Source organism: Pinus tabuliformis, chromosome 3_1 (genome assembly GCF_031772625.1).
Source record: "Pinus tabuliformis cultivar Carrire ecotype Pingquan chromosome 3_1, CPIR1, whole genome shotgun sequence".
Lineage (NCBI taxonomy): Eukaryota > Viridiplantae > Streptophyta > Pinopsida > Pinales > Pinaceae > Pinus > Pinus tabuliformis.
The window spans coordinates 350,640,585-350,664,664 of record NC_142301.1 but is presented as its reverse complement, the minus strand read 5'-3'; positions in this window follow the sequence as shown (position 1 = coordinate 350,664,664).

Sequence of the window (24,080 nt, the reverse complement as noted above, 5' to 3'; positions counted from 1 at the left end):
TATCAAGTAAGTATAGTATCTGAAATATTTTCATTGGCATACCACTATATGTTTTTCATTCCTTTTTTGTTTATACTATCAACCTACCAACCAACTTTAAACACCCAAATCGGGGAATCTTCCATACTTTCCTACATCAAATCACACAAATTACCATTAGATTCAACATAGGGAATTGTAATAAATTCATATTATACCTCATTGGTAAATTATCAATGTGGTGAAATTTGTGATTTTATTTTGGTTCCTGCCACAAGGAGTCAAATTAGCCCATAGATTAAACCATCATGTATAAATATATCACATCTAGGTAGCTCAAAACCCAACCATCACAATAAGAAACTTAAGATTATTTTCATAGTTTAGAAATTGAAAACTAAATGAAAAACATATACTTATCTTATTCTGTTATCTACTACTTGTTTTAGCTTAACTAGATTGGTTTCCAGACCTAGCAAGCATCCAACGACCTTCTTTCTTCTCGCACACACATTGTATCAGTTTCCTAATTGGCAAGACGTCAGTGCCTTCTCTCTGCTCTCTTCCACATACTAGATTGGTTTCTCGAACGATAAGGGAATCCAAAGACTCCTTCCACCCCATGATGAATATATATATATATATATATATATATATATATATAGATATATATATATAAGCCCTTTTGCTACCCCCGCCCCCCGCCCGCTCGAGTGTGGGCACTACAAAACTAGGTAGTCTTATGTTCACATAATATTATCATTGGGAATATAAAGGCTAATCCACCTCCACCCGACGCACTACATAACATAAGGGCCCCAAAAATGCCATACCTACCCATCCCAACATATTCTACGACACATGAACATATACGCGTGGCACAATACAACATATACACATATAAAACACAAGATGTATACACAACATAATACAAAATGTATGACACTATAAGCAAATGCAAACCCACAATATCGTATCATGGAGAATGCAAAGACTATATTGTCTCCATTCATATGAATTATGAATCTAAAGGATAAAAGGCTTCGACACAAACAAATAATCGAGAGGACCCTTTTCCTTCACCTGAACATTTCATTTCTCCATACTTATCCCACCATGTTGCAGATCGCATTGCTTCCATTTTTCAAATATATCCAACAATATTCTCTATTCAAAATATAAACATGGTTATAGCAAGAAAACCATAATCACCTAAGGCTAATTTTTCTCGATTGGTTCTTCACATAATCGAGAATCACGAACATGTCATCCATTTATATACTAAATGCATAAGCATAATCAATAAGTATTTCATAAGAACAATCTAGAAAATTAAGCATTTCAATCACAATGGCACCATATACATGTATCCAATCATCAACATGATTATGAACACATCACAATTACATGTGTCCATAAAGTCAAGGTTAATATAACTTCCTTTATTTTTGCAAAGCATGCACAACATTGAGTACAACAAATCCCAACTTGGCCAAGGTATTTATTACCTCAAGCCCATTTATTTTACCTTTCCTTTCTGCGACCATCAGCTTTATCAATTTATATTATGAGTATTGCTTATCCAGGTGGATATTGGTAGCCACCCAGCTATTCCACTCGGCGAACCAACACTTTTTCTTTTTAGTTTCCCTAATTCTCACATAAATTTATGGTTTTGGCATTTTTTTGGGTGCTAAACATGTGAAGTTGTTTTGAGGACAAAAATGACATTTTTTGGAAAAACAAAGAGACTCGAGAAGTGCCAAAATCTATCTCATGGATTTTTGTTTTTTCGTACATGTGAAAATCTTCAAAACAAGGTATTATGATAGCCTAGCAAAGATCGTATGCCAAAGTTATGACCCTAGGAAGTTGGTGGTCCAACTTATCCCAATGGGGCTGAAAAACTTTGTCACTTCATATCCTAGGGTTGGAGTTTTAAAATTCTTCTTTATGTCAAAAAGACCTATATGCTTGATTATAAAACGATTGAGAGTCATGTATAAATCACATCACTTCTCAGAGATAAGGTACCATTGATAGAGCTAGTTTGTTACCATTCTTCATGTAAATAGTTTTTAATATTTGTATTAATTTATTGAAGTTCAATTTTCATTGTAGCTTTGTGTTTCTATTTAGATCTCTAATTAATTTTGTTCTTGCATAAATTTAGAATAATGGTATCAGAGTGGTCTTGACTCTTCTCTTTCTCAATTTTCTTGTACATGTCCCCAACGAGGTCGGGGTATAAAGAGTTAGGACTTGCTTTAGTTGAACCCTTGCAAGACCGACCTTACAAACCCAAATATCCTCCCATGGAGGAAGAAAAGAAAGATGAGGGAGTAGGGGATCCTTTCGAAATTTTTCTCAAAGAGACCCTCGAGAAACAAAGGAATGAGATGTTAGATAACTTTTCCTAGATCCTTCGATAGGTATTAGCAGGCAAAACATATTCATCAAATAGTCACTTCAGAGGTGTCACCCTATTTAAGGTACAAGTTAACATTTCAATTCCTATATTTGAAGGACAAATAGATGAAGATGTTGTAGATAAATGGTTAAATTTATTGAAAAGATTTTTTTGATCCATAAATATTCCAATAGGGAAAGGAGTACTTTTACACTTCTCAAATCCATCCCCCACATTAAGGACCAATGGGAAACCTATTGTGATGAAAGGGATGAGAAGGAACCCTCATTATTTTTAGCTACACCCACTTGGAATTCTTTTTGAGACCCCATCAAGGAATAATATTACCTTGCTGGGAGATATGAAGATAAGTACATAGAATGAACCACACTCTGGAAAGGAATGGACGAGGATGTGCTAAAGTTCACAAATATTTTTCATACCCTTCACACAATGTTGGGTATCAAGGATTCTAAGCAACATCTGGTACTCAACTGCCATGACTATCTATAGGAATACATCCAGGTAGAGATGGAGCTCCTGCACATCTCCTCGCTTGGCATCACACACCGATATGTTGTCAAGATCAAGAATAAATTCAAATAGAATAAGAAATACTTTTTATCTATAAATTTGAAGTGGGGAAAAAGAACCTCTAAACTACCAAACAAAGGATAGAACCAAGGTGGGGTGACCTAGGATAACCCATCAAAGCCATAATCAAAGAATGACACCATAAAGGAGAATAAGGATGTAAGAAAATTGTGCGAGTTCCACAAGAGCACCACTCATAACATAAATGTGTCGTGCCAAGTAGTCACTGGTTGTCACAATAAAATATTTAGAGTTAGATGCATGTTCTAACTCTAAGTTAGAGCCCAACAAGGGTATCAAAAAGGGGAAATAGATTCTCCACGCAGAGCCTAGTGCCACCATTGATGGTGAGCCCTAGTATTACACTAAGAGTGTTGTAACTTCCAAGGGCTCCTCAAAGATATGTATCAACCTGGGGTTCATACAAACTTTTAGGTGACAGTGCTATTTACACATTAGATGGGATTCTACTCATGCCATTTTCAATTAGGAAATTTTATCAATTGTGCTCCAATACCATTCTTTCTACTAAATTAGAAGGAAACTAACGAATGAAGGTGTAATTTAGAAGATATATCTAATGATAAAAAAGAAAATTCTTGCAAATTCTATTAACTTTTAAATTATATTAAATTAATTCATAAAAATACAAGAGCTACACTACTTGTAGAAATGGAATGAAATTATCTTGCAATGAACCATCTAGGTACCAAATTTACTTGTAGACAGGAAACTAGCCTACCAAATCATAACTCAAGATTCCATGCATCATATATCTAGCTCAAACTTGCATATAAATGTTTGATATCTTTGTGCCAAACCTATGATAAATAAACTAATGCTATTCTATTTTGAAGTGAATGAAAAGGATGGTTGGAATGGAGTAGGTGTTTCCCTTGATCATGTAGTCAGAGTTGGGGGTCAACCTACTTCTAAACTAAGTCAAAATTGCATCACAAGTCAAAATAGATGGTGAAACAGGCTGCTATAGGTATACTACAGGAGGCTGCTACTCGTGCCTTGTATTGCTATAGGAGCACTTGTAATAATACAAGAAGCTTGCCGAGAAGGTTTAGGAGGTAGTAATGATGAGTTCAAGGAATGGTCAGGTGGATGGATGTTGGCGCATATGGATGAAAGGTGGCCAATACCTCTAGCCAAGATCAAAACCTTAGGAAGGCATATTTTGAACTAGGAGAGTTTCTCATGGTGACCTAAGGGAATGATCTCAAGAACAAAATTTAGGATTCATCGAAGAGGGTAAAGAAGTAAAAGATGGAGATAATGAAAGGTCCCTTGGTTGTAGATCCAAACAACCCTACAACATCACATGCTTATACTCTTTTATGATTGTCAAAATGAGAGAACTAATAGTGGAAACGATGAGTTGAATTTAACTGCCATATAATCTATGCCAAACCCGTTGATCTAGTCAATAATTCAACTCCTAAGATACAACAAGCACATGAAAAACAAGATGACTAACATTGAAATTCTTCCAAGAAATCACAAGCATAGTATTTTTGGACCATGATTGTAAATTATTCCATTCATGCTCACATGAGAGAGATGAGATAGAGGTTGAAATCATAATAATTTTGAGAGGTTATGTTCTAATGAAATGCAGGAAACCAATAAGCACTCTAAGATAAAAATAAATTCCAATACATAAGAGGGACCTAATCCACTGGTGTTGGGCCCAAACCCAAGAGCCTCAGCCGTCAGGAACTAGCTTAGTGATGAACCAATAAGAAAGTTTTCATTATTATTGCATCAATGTCAAATAAATCACATAACCAGTTGAAAGTAACAGTATCAAGTGCTTAAGCTCGATATCTTCCTAGTTGAAAACAAAGTTCAAATCCTAATGAGATCCTTTGCATGTTTATTTATACAAGAGGGTAGCTACTAGCATCTCCCTATAAAATAGGAATGTTTGTCTCCAAGAACCCAAGAAGGGTGGATCTTGATCTTCTTTAACTGTAATTGCTTGGCTACTAATGACCTCAAGTTGATGATAAAGAGTGTGGTGATCTTGGATGAGTGAGGGAGTTAAGGAGGTGAACAACCTCATAGAATCTTTCCCTATTATGTACTCCAAACTCCTGCATTGAAATCAGCTAAAAAATGCTTCATTTCTTGAATTTATACCATATTAGGAAACATGAAATATAAAAACATCTTTTACCCCTCTCACTAAGAATAATATAACAAAAATTGTAATTAAATGTGAGAAAGAGATAATTCTAAAGCCGGAGGATGGAATTATTACCCTTATGATGTACCTATTGACGAGCCTCATCAATTCTCGCCACCAAGGTCTAGAATATTGAGCACAAAGATCCAGAGGAGGGGGAACATATCTTCCAGTCACAAATGTAGGTGAATGGTTCTCTACGAAAATTCAATTTCAACCGTAGGAGCCAAAAGAACCTCTTCTCAGTTGAGGTCATGAACTAGTTGGGCCTACTAATGACATGATCCTCATAACCATACAACATCTATTGGCTACACCAAGGGAAATATCTTTGTGTCATCTAACAGTGCCACCTACCCTACAACATCTATCCCTTCCTGGACGAGGTATTGTGTGGCGTTTCCCTCCTTGAAGTTTATGATGTATTATTAGGTCAACCATACCTATGGAAGTGTCATTTTGTGTATGAGTATAGACATCACACTATTATTATTACTTTGGGAAGTAAACTACAAATGATACCAAAGGTAGCCCCCCATATTACCATCTCTTTCATATTTGCTAAGCAATGGAGTAAGATCATCTCCCAGTCTGAGGAATTTGTTTTCTTTCTTATTTTCTCTCAAATTAATGGGAATATTGTGGCCACATCGATGGCCCTCAGGAAGGGTACCTCAACGTAGTAGAATAAGGTGGATAAGGTTGTCGAAGAATACATGGATATCTTCTTCTCACCCATAGGGGTAAACTTGCACTATCAGGTCAAGCATTCGATTCATATAACTCCTGAAGAACCTCTACCCAGTGGGATGATATATTGCCACTCCCTTCAGAAAAATGAATAAATCAAGTGATAGATCTAGGATTTTCTACAAAAAAGGCACATCCGACAAAGTTCCTCACCTTGTGGGAGCCCAATTGTACTCGTGCAGAAGAAGGATGGAACTTGGAGACTCTGCATTAATTATCAAGCACTAAATAAAATCATTGTTAGGAACAAGTATTCAATCCCATAGATTGATGACTTGATTGACAAGCTCAAGGGGGCCAAGTACATGAACAAGATATATTTTAAGTCAGGCTATCACTAGGTTACAATAGAACCACGGATGTATGGAAGAGTATCGTCAAATCTAAGGAGGGCAGTTTTTGAGTGGTTGGTCATGACTTTCGGGTTGAAAAATACCACTACAATGTTGGTGAGGTTGATGGATGTTACGTTTTGTCCATTCTCTAACTCGTTCATGGTTACATATCTGGATGAAATCCTCAACCTCAACAAGAGTTGGGAAGAGCCCTTGAAACACATTCAGCAGATCCTGCAAACCCTGCATCAATAAAAACTATGTGCCAACATGGAGAAATGCACCTTTGGCATGAACTAGGCATGAACTAGGTCTAATGTCTAGGTTGCATCATTGATGAGAAAATCATGCATGTGGATCTGACTAAGATCCAAGTCATTCAGGATTGGTTAGTCCTAACAACTCTAACATAAGTTTGGAGCTTTTCGGCCCTACCAATTTGTATCGAAGGATAACTTGCCCTTTGAGTCAAGTTACCAAGGGCGGAGCAAAAGAAAAGTTTTCCTGATCCAAGTCCCAATAGAAGGTGTTTTTTGAGCTAAATCATCACCTTTTCTCTCCACCAATACTCACAATACCAGATGTGCAACAGTCATTTGAAATTGAGACAAATGCCTCTGATTATGCCACTGGTGCAGTCCTCACCCAACAAGGGCATCTGATGACCTATCAAAATGGGACACTCTCTGGTGCAATTCAAAAATACCCCACTTATGACAATGAGATTTATTCCATCATGCAAGCTTACCAATAGTGGAAACATTACATTATGGTGGAGGAGATGATCATTCACATAGATAACTAATCTCTTCAGTTTATATAAACACAATGAAAGTTACAAAATTACTGCCATCAAAAGTGGTCCACATACCTACAAAACTTTCATCTAAAAATTAAGTACAAGAAGGAAAACACTATTAATTTTGTCGATTTCCTCAGTCGACCACCAATTGTAGCCTTGACAACTATCCTTCACTCTTATGAGCATGAGACTTCTTGATGGCTGCAACTTTGCAAAAATAATCGAGAAGTTTCCACCACATACCAGATGTTTATGGAGGGAAAGGAAATTGCATACTTCTACTTCGAGTACACAATTATGCAACTTGGGACACCTTTGTGTTCCTTCAAGAAAGCGTGCCAAGAAAATTTTGGAGGCGTACTAAAGTCGGGTCAAAGAACACCTTAGCATATAAAGGACAATGGCAAAGATGCAAAAGTAATATTATTGGCCAAATTTACAATAGGATGTTGCAAAATATATCAAATCATGCACTGTTAGGTCCCTATATTACTAGTTTAACCCCTTATTGTTATTAGTGCAACCCCCTAATTGTAGTATTGTGCCTATATAGTCCCCATGTTGTTACTATTATGCCTCATAGAAGCCCACTATTATTATTTTTGTGCCCCTACAATATTATTGTTATGTAGGCTCTGATTGTATTGGGACCCCTTAGACTCCTATATAGAGAAAGAAGGTATTGCCATTAGTATCACCCAAGAATTGTTCCTTTGTGTAATGTAAAAGAGGTTTCCACCTCAAAGAGCTTGATTTATAAGTCGTTGATCTATCTTTTTTTTTTTTTGTGAGCTAGTTTCATAACATTTGGTATTAGATCTTTGGATTCTAAGGTTTCACTACTCCAAACAGGTCATCGTGGAATTTTTGCTATCCATTTTTCTCTATGAAGTTTGAGAAGAGAAAAAAAAACCATTTGATCTGAAATAATTCTACAGCTCAGGTCCGAATTTCTAATCTTGTCTTCCTACATTTTCAGAGATATGATCTCAGGAAGTTAGGATTTTTGCAAGCTCCAGAATTCCATCGCAAACAAGCCATTCTGGAATTTTCTCTATAATTACTTTTCTACGAAGGTTCAGACTCTAAAATTAAAACCCATTTGAGCTAAAATTGTGATAAAGATCAGCCCTCATTTTAGATTTTGTTTCACTATATTATGGGAGATATGGTCCACACTGTTTAGCATTTTTGCAGGCTCCCTGTCATAACTTTTTCTCTAAGCATCAGATTGAAATTTCTTGAAATGTTGTAGAAAGAGGACTACCTGTAGCTTTCTATGTATCAGTTTCAGGTCCTAAGGTCAAAACAATGACACATGGTACTTCATACAAGTTCGATCTACTCAAATAGGATATACTCAGGTCATCATGGGAGATTTTGCATAACTCTTTCTTGGAGAATCCAATCTTGATCAGACTTATGGGATTGGAAGGAGGAATCAAAGGGACACCACAGGATGTAATTTTAGAACTTGGAGATTCAAATTTTCATAGATATAATAGATTCAATATTGAGCTTCTACAAAGTGAAAAAAGGTGTGTAGTTGTTTTGTTTTAAATTTTGAATAAGTTTGCTTGAAAAAATAGTTTGAAGGAATTCAAAGGGCATAGTGAAGAATTATTATCATTAATTGATTCCCTGGAGAAATAAAATAGAAACAACTAGTAAGAAACCTAAAAGCTCTAGCATGACTCATGAAGAAGTGGAAGAAATGCAACATGATATATCAAAATTATGAGACCAAGTGCAACAAAATTCACTCTCACAAAATGTAACATAAGCTAAGATGGATGGTTTAAAGAAAGACGTGGAAGCTAATATTGATGGTTTAAAGAAAGATGAGGAAGATAAGATGGATGGTATAGAAGAAAAATTTAAACACGACATGGAAGATTTGAAGACAGATTTGACAAAGTTGCTACAAGGAATGCTTACTAATGGCGAAAGGGTAGTAAAAGAAACTCATGATGAGAAAAAAAGAAATGTTAGTCATGATTTCATAGACTCTAACATTGGATTGAAGACCCACCAAAGATAGGTATGAGTAATTTTAATGGCAAGGATCCCTTAACATGGATACTACAGATGGAGAAATATTTCGATCTCCATAATGTGGGAAACACACAAAAGGTAACATTACAACATTATATTTGGAACCAAATCAGTTTGTATGGCATCGATGGCTTTGGTCTCGTCAACAAATTGTCACTTGGGTAATTTCTACAGAAGAAATGATAGCACATTATCAGGATACAAAAAGAAACACCCTTTTTAGCCAATGAATAAATCTCAAACAAAAGGGTTCAATGATGTAGCACATTGAGGACTCCCAAAAATTGAATATAAGGGTAAAAGGTATTCCAGAGGAGCATAGGATTGGAGTGTTCATATGGGTTTTAAAGGATAACATCCAACATGAGCTTTGCCTTTGGGAACTTAATTCATTGGAAAAGGCATTCAGGTTTGCAAGAAAAACGGAAAGAAAAATTATGGCAACAAGGAAGCATACCACTCACAACTATAAGGATGGAAGTGTTGTTGCTCCTAGCCTTTCACCACGTACAAAGTTGACACCACAACAATTGGAAGAAAAAAAAGAAAAAGGACTTTGTTAGAATTGTAATAAAAAATAAACTAAAGGTCATACGTGTGCTAACAATAAATTAATTTACATAGATAGGGAAGAGGAGCAAGAAAAGGATCAAGAAATGTCAAAAGAAGATGATATACACCAGGAACGAATACCAAAGGAAGAAGAAATGAAACTGATCATATCTTGTAATGCATTGATGAGAATTACCACTCCTCAAACTCTCAAGATAGAAGGGCATATCAAGAAGAAAAAGGTAATAGTGTTGATTGATTCGGGTAGTACCCATAGTTTTATTCATTGTAAGATAGCCAAGGAATTTAATTGCTTCCTATATCTACCACCAAAGTGTCAAGTAATGGTTGCAAATGGGGGAGCCATAAATTTCTTTGGAAAGTTCCATAATATCAAGCTATCCATGGGAGAATATGTCTTAAATATTCCAATGTGTGGTGCAGATGTTGTACTAGGAGTCCATTGGCTACAATCTTTGGGTACGATAGCTTTTAATTTTCAAGAACTTTTCTTGAATGTTTTTGGGGAAGGAAAGGAAGATAAATTAAGGGGTATCTCAGGGAAACCAAGAAAGATAATCAACTCTAATAGCATGACGGAGCTTCTAAGGAAAGAACAACGGGGTGTAATTTCACAATTATGTTCACTAGAGGTTTCCACATCAAAATGATCTATTTCTCCAGATCTCCAAAATATTTTGGAAAACCATTCCAAGGTATTCGAGACTCCTAAAGGCCTCCCACCTATTCATGATCATGATCATGCTATTCATTTGATTCCAAGAAGTCTTCCCCCAAACATCAGGCCTTATAGATATCCATATTCCCAAATGAGTGAAATTGAACTTATGGTTGTAGAAATGCTAGAGTTTGGTATAATTCAACCTAGTCAAAGATCTTTCTCTACTCCAGTGGTATTGGTACACAAGAAGGATGGATCATGGCACATGTGTTCAGATTATAGGGATATCAAAAAGCTTATTATTAAAGATAAATTTCTCATTCATGTTATTGATGAATTATTGGATGAATTACATGGAGGAATTTACTTCAACAAGTTGGATCTTCATTTAGGATATCATCAAATCAGAATGAAGACCGAAGACATTCCAAAAACAACACTTAGAACTCACGAGGGTCATTTTGAATTTTTGGTCATGCCTTTTGGCCTTACTAATGCACGTTCTACATTTCAAGGTTTGATGAATTCCATTTTCAAACCCTTAGAAAATTTGTGTTAGTATTTTTTTTATGACATACTAATCTACAACAAGTCGTGGAAGGATCATGTTCAACATGTTGACAAGGTGCTCAAACTATTGGAGAAGAAATAATTATATGAAAGAAGCTCTAAATGTTTCTTTAGAGTACAAGAGGTGGAATATTTGGGTACTCAGTTAGCTCGTCGCTCAACTTATCATCCTCAATCTGACAGGCAAACTGAGCTAGTGAACAAAATTTTGGAAGGATATATTCATTTCTTTGTATTTGATAAATAGACACAATGGGTCAAGTGGTTTCCTTTGGCTAAATGGTGGTATAACACTTCCCTCCATACTACAACAAAATGACCCCATTTATGGCACTTTATGGACAACATCCACCATCCATCACATCATCTTTAAAACAAAATTCTATGGTTCAAGCACTAGAAGATCACATTGAGCATCAACAACAAGTTTTAAAAATCTTAAAGGATAACCTCACTTTGGCGCAAAATAGAATGAAACAACATGCATATCAACATTGTAGAAAATGAAGTTTCGATGTAGGTGACTGGGTATTTCTACAACTACAACCATACAAACAAATGTCCCTCAAGCAAGATAAGAAGGATAATAAATTATCACCAAATTATTATGGTTTGTACAAGTTGTTACAAAATATTGTTACTATGGCATACAAATTGGAGCTTCCTGCAGCTTCCCAAGTGCACCCAGTTTTCCATGTTTCATGCTTAAATAAGGTTATAGGCGCAAATATCCCAATACAACAATGTTACTAGAACTTGACGAGGAAGGAAAAATCATAATGGAACTAGAAACATTCACAAAAACAAGAAATTGAAATCTACGAAATCGATCAATTTTAGAGTATCTCATCAAGTGGAAGAACTCACCTACTAATGATTCCACATGGGAGGATGAGAGCTTTATACAAAAGCATCCAAAACTACTCAAGAATTGAGGAAAACACTTTTTGAAGGAGAGGGGCCTATTAGGTCTCTATACTACTAGTGTATGCCCTTATTATTATTAATGTAACCCCATTATTGTATTATTGTGCATATATAGTCCCCATGTTGTTATTATTATGCCCCATAGAAGCCCACCATTATTATTGTTGTGCCCCTACAATATTATTGTCATATAGGATTTGATTGTATTGGGATGCCTTAGACTCCTATATATAGAAAGGAGGTATTTTCATTTGTATCATCCAAGAATTTTTCGTTTGTGTAATGTAAAGGAGGTTGTCCCATCGAAGAGGCTGATTTGTAAGTCGTTGATCTATCTTTTCTATAATTTTTTGGGCTAGTTTCATAACATGCACTGCTTGTGCCATCACCAAACCAACTATTAATAAACAATGCCTATATACTCTTCTGCCTACTCTCAGGAGGCCCTAGGAATCCATCTCCATGGTATATATGTATGTTCTTCCTTATACCAAGCATTTTTAATGGCTATGTATTTGCGTCCATTGACATATATTCTAAAATGTAAATATTAGCTGCGAGCAAGAAGAATATCATAGAAAATGACACTACCAAACTCTTGTTTAAATGAGTATGGGTACATTTTAGGGTTCTGCAAGAAATTATACCAGATTGAGATAATAAGTTCCTAAGCACATTTTTGTCAATCCTTTGGTCATTGTTGGACACCAAGCTCACTAAGTCGACTACATACCACTTTGAGATTGATGGGGAGATATAGGTCCCCGACAAGATGATTGTGAACATACTACACATGTGAAACTTTAAACATCTATACATGAGATGAGAATATTCCCTATGTGAAACACAACTATAATAAATCTCTCCATATCTAGACTGATGGTTACGCCTTCCAAGTGAGCCTAATATTCCAACCATTATGTCCCATTGATGTTGCACTACCATTTACAACTGTACAGGAGGAATATTACCATGTTCATTTCAAAGTTGATAAAGACATCAAGTTTAATGAGTGCATTCAATACATATGCTAGCAGGTCCACAACATTTTGGATAAAGCCAATTCCAAGTACAAATAATATAATGATCAACATCAGGTTCCACATAAGTTTCAGGTGGGTGACAAAGTTTGGCTACATCTACAAAAAGAATGCCTTGTTGGAGCCCATCAAAAGCTTCGATCACTTTGATATGGGCCTTACACCATCACTAAGGTCATGGGAGACAACTATTTCGCACTCAATATTCCCCCATTCCTTAGCTTGCACCCTTTATTCAATGTGTAATGCCTTCGACCATACTTTCCAACATTGTTTGACACATTAGACATTGATGACCAGCTCACACCAACAGATCTCAACCCAGACTAGATTGAATAGGAAACAACTATTCAGATCATGGAGATATAGATAAAGAACACTTGCAAACATAGGATCCAAATGTATCAATTTTTCAAAGCTAACCAACTCCTGTGCCAAGGTAAGTGGCTCACCAGGGACCAAGTTCATAAAAATCGTTCCCATCCCATGGAGCCACTCAACATAATGGGGATCATTGATTCCTAAGAGTGGAGGACTGATTCAAATTAATATTGATGGCAACCTTTTTATTCCGCTTGGATCACCAACACTATATACTTTCAATTTCCTTTATTTTAGCACAATTTTTTATTTTTGGCAGTTTTTCAGGTCCTAAACTTCCACATCGATTTTGGGGATGAAAAAGACGTTTTCTAGGAAAATGGAGAGACCAAAAAATGATAAAATTTGTTTCACATATCCTTCTTTTGCCTCCTCATGGATATCTTTGAAATGAGGTATTATTAGCCAAATGAATACTCTATGCTAAAACTGCAACATTGGGAAGTTGGATATGGGCCTTACACCATCACTACGGTTGTGGGAGATAATGATTTCATGCTCAATATTCCCCCATTTCTCAGCTTGCACCCTGTATTCAATGTGGACCCCTTTCAACCATACTTTCCAACATTTTTAGACACATTAGACATTGACGAGAGGCTCACACCAACATAGCTCAACTCAGACTACATTGACTAGGACATAACTAATCAGATCAGGGACACACAGATAAAGAACACTTGAAAATAGAGGATCTAACTGTATCGAGTTGTCAAAGCTAGCCAACACCTGCACCAAGGCAAGTGGCTCACTAGGAACCAAGTTCAATAAAATTTTCCCATCTCATAGAGCCATTAAACGCATCTAGGACCATTTCTTCCTAAGAGTGGAGGACTGATCCAGGTGGATATTCATGGCCACATGCCTATTCCACTTGGATTACCAACACTATTTCCTTTCAATTTTCTTAATTGTAGCACAAATTTCTATTTTTGGTGGTTTTTCAAGTTCTAAACTGCTAAATCCATTTTGAGGACCAAAAAGACATTTTCTAGGAAAATGGAGAGACCAAAAAAGTGCTAAAAATTCTTTGAAATATTCTTCTTTTGCCTTATCATAGATATCTTTGAAATGAGTTATTATGATATCCAAACATAGAATCTATGTTAAAGTTACAACCCTAGGAAGTTGGCGGTCCAACTTACCTCAACACGGCCTCAAACCTTTGGCGCTTCATCTCTTAGGGTTAGGGTTTCACACTTGTTCTTTATGATAAAAAGGGTCGTGAGCCTCATTGTAACATAGTTGATAGAAATGTAGTTATCATATCTCTTCTCAAAGATAAGTTACCATCATTCGAGCTAGTTTGTTTCTATTTTGCATGTAAACAATTTTCAGTATTTGTATCAATTAATTGAAGTTCAATTTTCATTATAACTCTAGGTTTATATTTAAATATGTATTTCAGTTCATTACTACATAAATACAGATCGACTGTAGTGACCAACAATGCCATAAACTTTGTATTTATTATTCAAGTTGTTCACATCGACAAACATCATTCCAGCAAAGTTTCTAGCAATGACATTTCCTACACACTTTCCAAACAATATTCCATGTTTCTTGGAACCAATTAATTCACCTTACAAGTTACTAGAGTTACCTTCCTTGTTACCTTTTTAATGGCTATCCCACTATCATCCATTTATCTCTATGGATCGAACCAACCCAATTGGATATCATATTTTCCCTCTTGCCTTCAACTTCCCTTAATTCATGAATTGATATTCATCCAAGTCTTACATTGCCTATTGGGTTCCACTCAACTCTTCCTGAGCTCCACTAGTTTACTCTTTCTCTAACGGATTACCAAGATTACCAAGGAATAAAAGGAAAGAATAAGAAGAAAATGGAGGAAACATAGAAGTACAAACTATAATACAAAACCATAAAAAAAGTGGCATGGCCATGCACAAATGAATAGCCAAAATGACATATCAAACATAAAATCAATTCCGAAAAACCAAATACACAAAGAATTTAACAAACACAATAAATCAATCCCCCATGAATTTTTATGTTTCCAATGGTTCATAAATAGAATATCAACTCGAGCCTTCTTCAAAATTTGACAAAAAACTCTTTTACCTTGTAATTCATTCCAATATGCTACCATTTACACACACACTTATTTGTGTGTTAATGGATATAAAAAAATATACCAGTTGTATGGCTCATTTGTATCAAGCGTGCTAACCTACAACTACACACATGTCTGAAATCCAACACATAATGAACATATTTTGCAAATTTTCCAAAGCCCAAAATTTCCATGTATATAAAAATATCAATTCAAACCTATTTCTTCCCTTGTAGGATTAAGGATTAGATTTATTTATTTATTACCCAAGAGTTATTGGCATGAATTACTATTGGAATATCTACTGAAATTGCTATTATCATGTACTAAAATTGGCATTCCAAAACTTTTAGAAGAATGGCAACCTTTATCCATGACCATGCTTTCAGAAGGTTCCAATTTCTTTGTTGAGTTCAACTACAAATTGAAACTGGCTAGGAAGCCAACCTCAACACATGGGGGCTTCACTTGGGGAGAAATACCATACCATGTGAATTCATATTGGAGGATATATATTGAGGGAAAAAGGAAGCAATATATTGAGCATATAATAGGGAGTAAAGGGTTTTTATATGTTGTGTATGAAAAATGGAACTCAAAGTCAATGAAAACATATAAAGGGGTATAAAAGATGTTAATGAAAAAATGGATACCTACAATCTCTAGCTTTCGAAAGTATGGAGTTTTTAAATTGGGAAGGTGTATTAGGTTCGTATTGGTAGGGGGTTAAATAACGTGATTTTTAGAGTTATTTTGCAATATGTAGTCAAATTAAGGGTATTGTTTAGTATGCCATGAATGCATGTGCTATGTCAAAGGTTCATTAAGTGAAGCCCCCATGCCTCAACATAATTAATTTCATTAAGTCTCTATACTGAGACCAAAACAACAATTCTAAATTCAACCTTTATATCAAGCTTTGCAGCAACAAGGCATCTCATAAAATTTGATTGTCATATGTAGTGGAATCATCCACATATTCAACCATGTCCTCATTATCTGAGTTGTATCACTGAGGGAATCCTCATCATGTGAAATGTCCTAATGCTTAATGAGTGAAGATGGGCTCTAATATCAGAACTTCACTATCTGTCATATTCCTCAATTTCTTTGTCCACTATATTGGAAAAATACTCCATACAAACAAAATAAATATTTATTAAAGAGAATGATAAAACACAAGGAACTTCTGAATAATCCAAGATAAACTCAAAAATTGTAGCCTCGAAAGTTGGTTAAATGCCATTAACATATGAAAAACAATAAAACTCCACTAAGGTTCTTTCCCTCCTATAACTTACAGACAATGAGATCTCCACATCCCAGCTAACATATAATGTAGATTCCTATCATTCACTAGGTCAAGTGGTGCTATGTAGAGTGCACATCACCCAAGGGTTTTTCCCTAAATCCATTATATCATATTCTTATTCTCATGCATGCAAGATTACATCACTCAACTAATAGTGATGGTGTTCTACAAATCATTAGGGGAATTCTGAGGTCTAAAATGGGTCTCCTAACAAAATTATAAAATAATAGTGAAAATAATAAAATAAGATTAGATCACATTACCAAATTTTAGAGGGGAAAAAGAAAAAAATTATTTTTTCAACTCGTATTTTCAACTTATCTCCCTATGTTTTTACAAATATCGAGTGGAAGCACTTGTTGGATGCAAAATATGATTCATCATCCAAGGAGTACCCATGTTGCATACTTTCGATAGACCCTACTACATGAAAAGCATGTTTGTAATCATGTTTTTTCATGTATTTCTCATCTTTTATGTAGCAGGGTCCATCGAAAGTATGACACATGTGTAATCCTTGGATGAGGAATTAAAATTTTCATACAATGAGTACTCTCACTCTAAATTTGAGTAAAACCTTAGGGATATAAGTTGAAAACACGAGTTGAAAAAGTAGTTTTTATTATTTTATTAATTTTTAATTGTGAATCATCCCCCACGGTTGACATCATTGTCTTGAATCCTATTGGTTTTATAAAGTTTATATTGGTTATACATTTTTATCAGGAGGCCCATTTTATACTTCAAAAATCCCCTACTGAACCATACTCATAGCCTTGCAGGTAGTTTGGAAACTTAAAGAAGATGAAAAATCTCCAAGGTCACAACCACTAGTCATCCAAATCTCTAAGATTCCAATGAGTAAGAACATTAATTTCAGAGGAATTTATAAAAATAATATGTCAAACATCATTGCAGCTAATATTCAATCAATCAATCACATACCAACTTTTAACACCTAAACAACTGCTTTATTAATTTTATAAAAATCAACATGAAACCCCCTTTTTGCAAGCATGTTGGCATTGATCTGCCATGATAGAGCCCATCCAGTTCAAATGTTGAGCCTGGATTCTTTGATACCACTCTATGACAACACCACCTCCTAATCCCACCTCACAACATTGATTAGAAATAGATGGTTATTATGCTGACCTGAGAACGAAAGTAGCATTATGGAAACGGGGTATAAAAATTTTGATCTTTTCAACTTCCTTAAAACTTTAAATGGATTACCTCATTATCTTCATCTTGTTAAGAGGATTATGGAAATATAAAATTTTCCCTGATCCAACCTCCAAATGTAAAGCTACATCCATTTAAACTTTAGTGCCACATCATCCATCCGCCATGTGGCCACCACATAGCCCTCCACATGGTACTAAAGTGGCTATCCCAGTCGTCCTCATCATTTCCACTTCACATTGGTATATTATTTGTCGACTTGTTCATGTTTGGTTATAATGCATATATAAGTTACCAACCAATCCATTCTCCCACGCTAATGACGTATTGATCCAAAATGGATTTTGGATAGACATCTAAGTCTAAGTGTTCTTCACAGAGGAAAATGGAAGTCCAAGGATGTTGCTAGAAATAGGCCCATTGCAGAGATCTTTTCCTTTTGAATCTATTGCAACTTGAATGGACTAAAATGGACTTCGGAGGCAAAAGTTATTGCAGAAAGAAGTTTCCATTTGTTCTTTGGAAAAAGAGGCAAAATCTTCAAAAATGGTAAAAAAAACCCTTATAAAGGGAAATCACATTGGGGATGGGTTAAGAGGAGGAAGGAACCTCCGACTGTGACCTCCGACTTATCGCATTAGAGGTAAGCCTTCGCCCGATGATGGGACCTCGAGCCAATGCAACATGTGACTGCGATGATCATCATATCGGTGTCGGTGATGCCACGAGGTAAGGGAAGGACCCCCGGGGCTGTGCGACATGCGATTGCGATATATCGAATCATAGCAATATAAAGGGGTGATAACATGCGACTTGCAATTTCCGGACCCGATGGATTTTATAAGCAAAGTTTATAAATTTTGAGTTCCAATAAAAGGGTATTTGTCGGGTTTTCTGTGTATTAGCGGATTTCGATAGAAAAGCCAAAATACAAAGGAAAATGCCCCCGAAGAGATAAAGCCGGACCGGAAAGGAATTTTAGAAGTGGCCCTATATTATTTGAGTTTCATAAGCTGGATTTTAGGTAGGCCTTACGAAATAAGTGGTATTGGGTTGGCTCCACCCGATCCCATACGATGGTCGACGCGTGTCTGGCGGAGGAGAGAGAAAAAAATCCCTTTCGGGTAGGTAACCTCTGTGCACATAAGCCACTCGAAACATACTATCACCCATTAGATTAGCGACCACACAGATCAATGGTGGGCTTGTGATAGCCATGAAAGGCAGACTTGAAAGGGTTTAAAGGGGTGATTTCAGAGACTTTGAAGTCCGGGACTTCGCGCTCGATAGTGTATTTTTAGAAAATCTCCGTGTATTGAAATTTTCTCCATTTTTGGGTGTGTGCCTGGAAGAAGGCCCCAATCCCTCTGTAACAACCCCTGATCACTATGCCACGCTGCAAGTGGGTGTTTTTGGCAGACAATGATGCATTTGAAGCTGCAGAGCCACAGATCCAGTTGGCCAATTGAAGAGACAACATGTAGAGAAGCCACAGAGCCACAGGGGAGTAATGACACGTAGAGAAATGACTAGGGAAGCTGCAGTGATGGGAAATTTCCTCAAAGGAGCCAGAAGGTCCAATTGACAAGGTGGTTGGTGAGAGATAGAGGTCGCTAAAGGAGAGCTGTTAGCTGAAAGAACAAAAATCCAGAGAGCAGTGATTGACCGACAACAAAGCTGCAAAAGGTCGCTGGAAGGTAGCTAAAGGTCACTGGGAGGTCTAGTGAACCACTTATGCATACAGAGGCCAAGAGAGAGAGCTCATAGAAGCCAGATCTAAAGATCCAGAGCCAGAGTGAAGAGCTAGAGCCGAGAGCCAAAGGGCCAAGAGCTTCAAGAGCTAGGGATAAGTTGGTGTCCTAATCCCATTGAGTTCTGTGTAAACTAGTGGAGTTGAGAGTGGAGCTTGTAAAAGAACTATTGCCATAATCCCAGAGAGCCTAGTTGAGTTGACTATAGCTCAAGGAGATGTAGCCCAAGAGTTTTGGGTGAAATCCATATTAAACTTGTTATCTTATGTGTGATGTTCATTTGTTGCATTGTTCCACTATTATATGTTTTATATCAGTTTAAGAAAATCAATTTACAACACATAGACAATTTTATAACAAACATAAGCATACACCTTGTTGTCAAGTACATTATTAATTCTGCATTGTTTAATCATAGTTGTCTTGGGAATATTTAATCTTTAGAAGTGGGAGAGGTTCTTGTAACCTCATAAGAAGCCTTTAGTGCCCCATTTTCAGATCAAGTGGTATCGAAGCCTAAAATTGGTTAACCCCACCTTCAGGAAGGTGATATCAAAGCTGGTTATACCAGAGCAAGTGGTATCAGCTCAGAATAATTGATTGACAAAGCAAAGATTGCTTGTCTGAAAGGTGTTTGGGAAGTCTAGGATTGATTGTTTGATTGATTGTATGCTTGTGTGCAGACTGAGTATTGTTTGAGTTTGCAGAGGTGAAGGGAAAGTTATTGATAGCTCAGTTCAGGAAGGACAAGAAGGACAAAGGGCTGAAGGCATTCTTCTATCCCAAAGGACCTCAAAGCAATCCTTGAAGCACAAGAGGTTTGTTGTAAAAGGTTGCTTGGATAAGCTCTTTGTTAGTCTTTTTTTTAATTTATTCATTTGCATAATGAAAACTTCTACAAGTGAATCCTCAAATTCCTCCTTCATCACAAGATTCTTTGATGGAGACATGAAGCAAGACTTGTTCATCATGATGGACAAGGTGAGGGAAATGTATGAGGATGAAAGGAAGAGTAGCATACTTAGGGAGCAGTTGAATTTTGTGGAGGAAGAGAAGCAGATGCTTTCTCACAAATTGCAAGAAATGGAGAGGCAACCTCATATTGCAAATATGAACCTAAAATGGATGCATGAGTCGAAGTCATAGCTCTTTGTTGCCAAAGAAGCCTTGGTCAAGTATCAGCTTGAAGAAGAGGCAAACCATTCCAGTTTGTCTTCAAATTCTTCTAAGAATGCTTATATTACTTCTTTTGAAAAACATACTAGAGGCATAGGTTCCAAGCTAATGTCCAAGGTGGGATATGAAGGAAAAGGCTTGGGCAAACATGCACAAAGTATTGTTGAGCCAATAATAGTTGAGGAAAGGCCTAAGTATTTGGGTCTTGGTTATGGAGAGTCTTATGGAGAAAGTTCCAAAGCTACTATGAATGCCATTGAAACAACTCCAAGAACGAGTTACATTGCAGGTCTTCTACCTCAAGAGTGTGAAGATTGTATTCAAGAGGAATGCAATAGCTTGAAGTCTCATTTGTAGGATGCAGGTGTTCAGAAGCACAAACTTGAACTACAGAGTTGTGGAAACTCTGACAGCCTTAAAGAGATTGATGGTGTTCTAAAAAGATCCACTTCTTCATTCACTTCACCTCCTCATGAAGGCAATAAAGGTGAAAGAGAAAGGTATAAATCTGGTTCTAAACCTATTGCTTTTTATTTTGCAAAGCATGATAAATTTCCACATAGATATGGGAAAAGAATTACATGTTCCTTTTGTGGTTTGGATAACCATCATGTTTCTAGATGTTGTAAGAGAATGGCCACATACAAGAAACTTTTGAAGGAAAAGAAGAAAGGAGAAAGAAGCCAAAGGTCCTGTTAGCCTCCTGTTGCAACAGGTGTTCATCTTTCATGATTGACATTTTTACATGCCAAATATGTCATACTTTGCATGTTGCAATGCTCCATATTTCCTGAAAAGAGGCCAAAGAAGAGGCCATGAAAGTGTGCCAGTCTAAATGCCACTACTGTATCCCAATTTTGATGAGTTATCCATTTTTGAAGAAGTTTCTGTTAAGGGAAGTCCAAACAGCCTAATCTTGGTTTCCCTAGGTTTCAATTTTTTGTTTTAGAATATAGAGAGTCATTATCTGACCAAACAGTTCAATCTTGGCAGATTTATAGATAGGTAGAGAAACAAAGGAGCCCAACTACTTAATCTGGGCCCTTGGAAGAAATAAGTGTAGACTTAGATAGAGGAACAACAAAAAGAGAAAAGGATAATCTAGGTCTGCAAGTCCAAGTGCACCTATGCAAAAAGAAGAAAAAATGCTAGGTAAGTAGGCTGGTTAGGTAATTTTGTGGTTGCAGAATCATGCTCTGTAATCCATTTCATGTTTTCAGGTGTTATGCCTTCACAGATTAAAGTTATGATGCAGTTTTCCATTCAGAGGAGCTCAAGTGAGGCATGTCTAACTCCACCTTCTTCTCATTTCCCAAATCACTAACTAACTTCCCTGAAATGGTCAATATCTGCTTGATGCCCCTTAGTTTCATCATTTTCCATATCATTTGCCTTGGTAAAGATCTGCTTTGCTCAAGGCATGTTCATACTTCCTCTATGAATCATTTTCCCCCCTATTAGCCTAAGATTCACATACTTAGCGCTTTCTGATCACTTGTCATATTAACTACTAATTTTACTATGTAGCTCCCTATCTATCTCCCCTTCCCCTACTAAAACTATGTTAAAAAACTCCCCTATGTACATATTCCCATCCCCAGGAATTGTAGCCCTATTATATCAGTTTGGGAAATGTTAAGTCCATTTGGGGCTTAGCATTAGCCTTCCATGTCCTACCCAGGAGTTAGTCTGACACCTGGTCACCCTAACAACCATTTCCCCCTAAGTCCCAACCCTACAATACCCATTCCCCGCCCTTATCCTAAGGTCACACATATAAATATTTTTCCCCCGCTTGGAAATAACCCAAAACCCACATTCCTAATGCTTAAACCCCCCCCCCCGCACCATATAAAAAACACATAATTAAATATGCGCGGTCCCCATCCCTAACCGTCTGCCACCTTATTCGTGTCGCCGACCGTTAGATCTGGCGCGCCCAAGATCTACGGTGGGAGGGCCTTTTTGTATGTCGATGTGCTGAGGATTAACGCCCAGGAGATGGGCGGTTTTCCCGTTGTACTCCCGCCACGCGTCACTCTCTCGGCTGTGGCGGAGCCCCCTCCTCCAAAACCACTTGCACACAAAAGTGGTGCGCCCGAAACTGGATACCGCCTTCCCCCCTCCTGCGTGAGTGCCATGTCATGATGACGTCACCATGCCATGTCGGCCTCTTGTCGCCGTGTCGTTGCCATATCACTGCCACGTCACCTCCTCCACCGTACTGCCACATCACTCACTGTACTGCTGACGTCACCTTGCCACGTCACTGCCGTACTGGGACCCACCGCTGACGTCATGCTGACGTCACCGTCAAAAAGTGCGAAAGCCGCAAATCACAACCTAGGAAGCCCGGAATCAAAATCTGAGGCAGTTTTTCATGCGCAATTAGCGCCTAGCGCTAATCGCGCATGGCTACGGGAAATAGGCCAAAATGGAAATCCCTTTCGTAGCTCGGCTTCAGCAGGCCCGAAAGGCGCAGAATGACATGAATTTCTTTGCGCAGCATTCAGAAAGGGGCAAACATAGTTTTAAAAGCAAACAGAGGGCTGAACAGTAGCCATGAAAGGTTGATGCAACGGTTCAAAGAGTATCAGAAGTGGGAAAGGCGCACATTCAGTACCAAAGCCTATCAAGGAAGTGGCAAAGAGTATCAGTCGAATGTTTTAAATGAAAACCTTTATTCCCAATGCAGGTGGACATTGAATGACCTCTAACAAAGTCAAAGAAAGCAGTAAAGACCAATCAAGGCTCTCCCATCACAATTAATGCTCCTCAGAACCACTCAAGAGCATGGATCAAAAGCCAAAGCACAATTATGGCTAAGTGATCAGCACAGAGCCATAAAGGCAACACATTAAACTCATTTTGGTACAGCTGCACCCAGCGCAGCTCGAGGATATTTTCCCGCATTTATTTCAGACATGTATTAGGTCAAAGACACTTATTACAACAGATTTGTCTGAGATCTGATATTTATAGATATTTTACTTATAAAAACCACCCTAATTCACTGAAAAAAGGGTTGGTTGGTTGTATAGCTCCAAGAGAGACTCGCTCTGTATACCTGAGGTTTTACTTAATCAAAGACTGTTGAAAATCTTGAAGGAATGATTGTGTACTATGTATAATGTTTTGAAGAATTGAATGTGGAATTCTTGTGCTGCAACATGACTCAATAAGTGTTTCTTACCTTTGCTTTCCATTGATGTACCATCCAAAACAACAAAAAGAATGAATAGTTTAGAACTGGTTTAATTGCCCTCTATGCTCAATTTCTGCTATTTATATATGTTTTCATT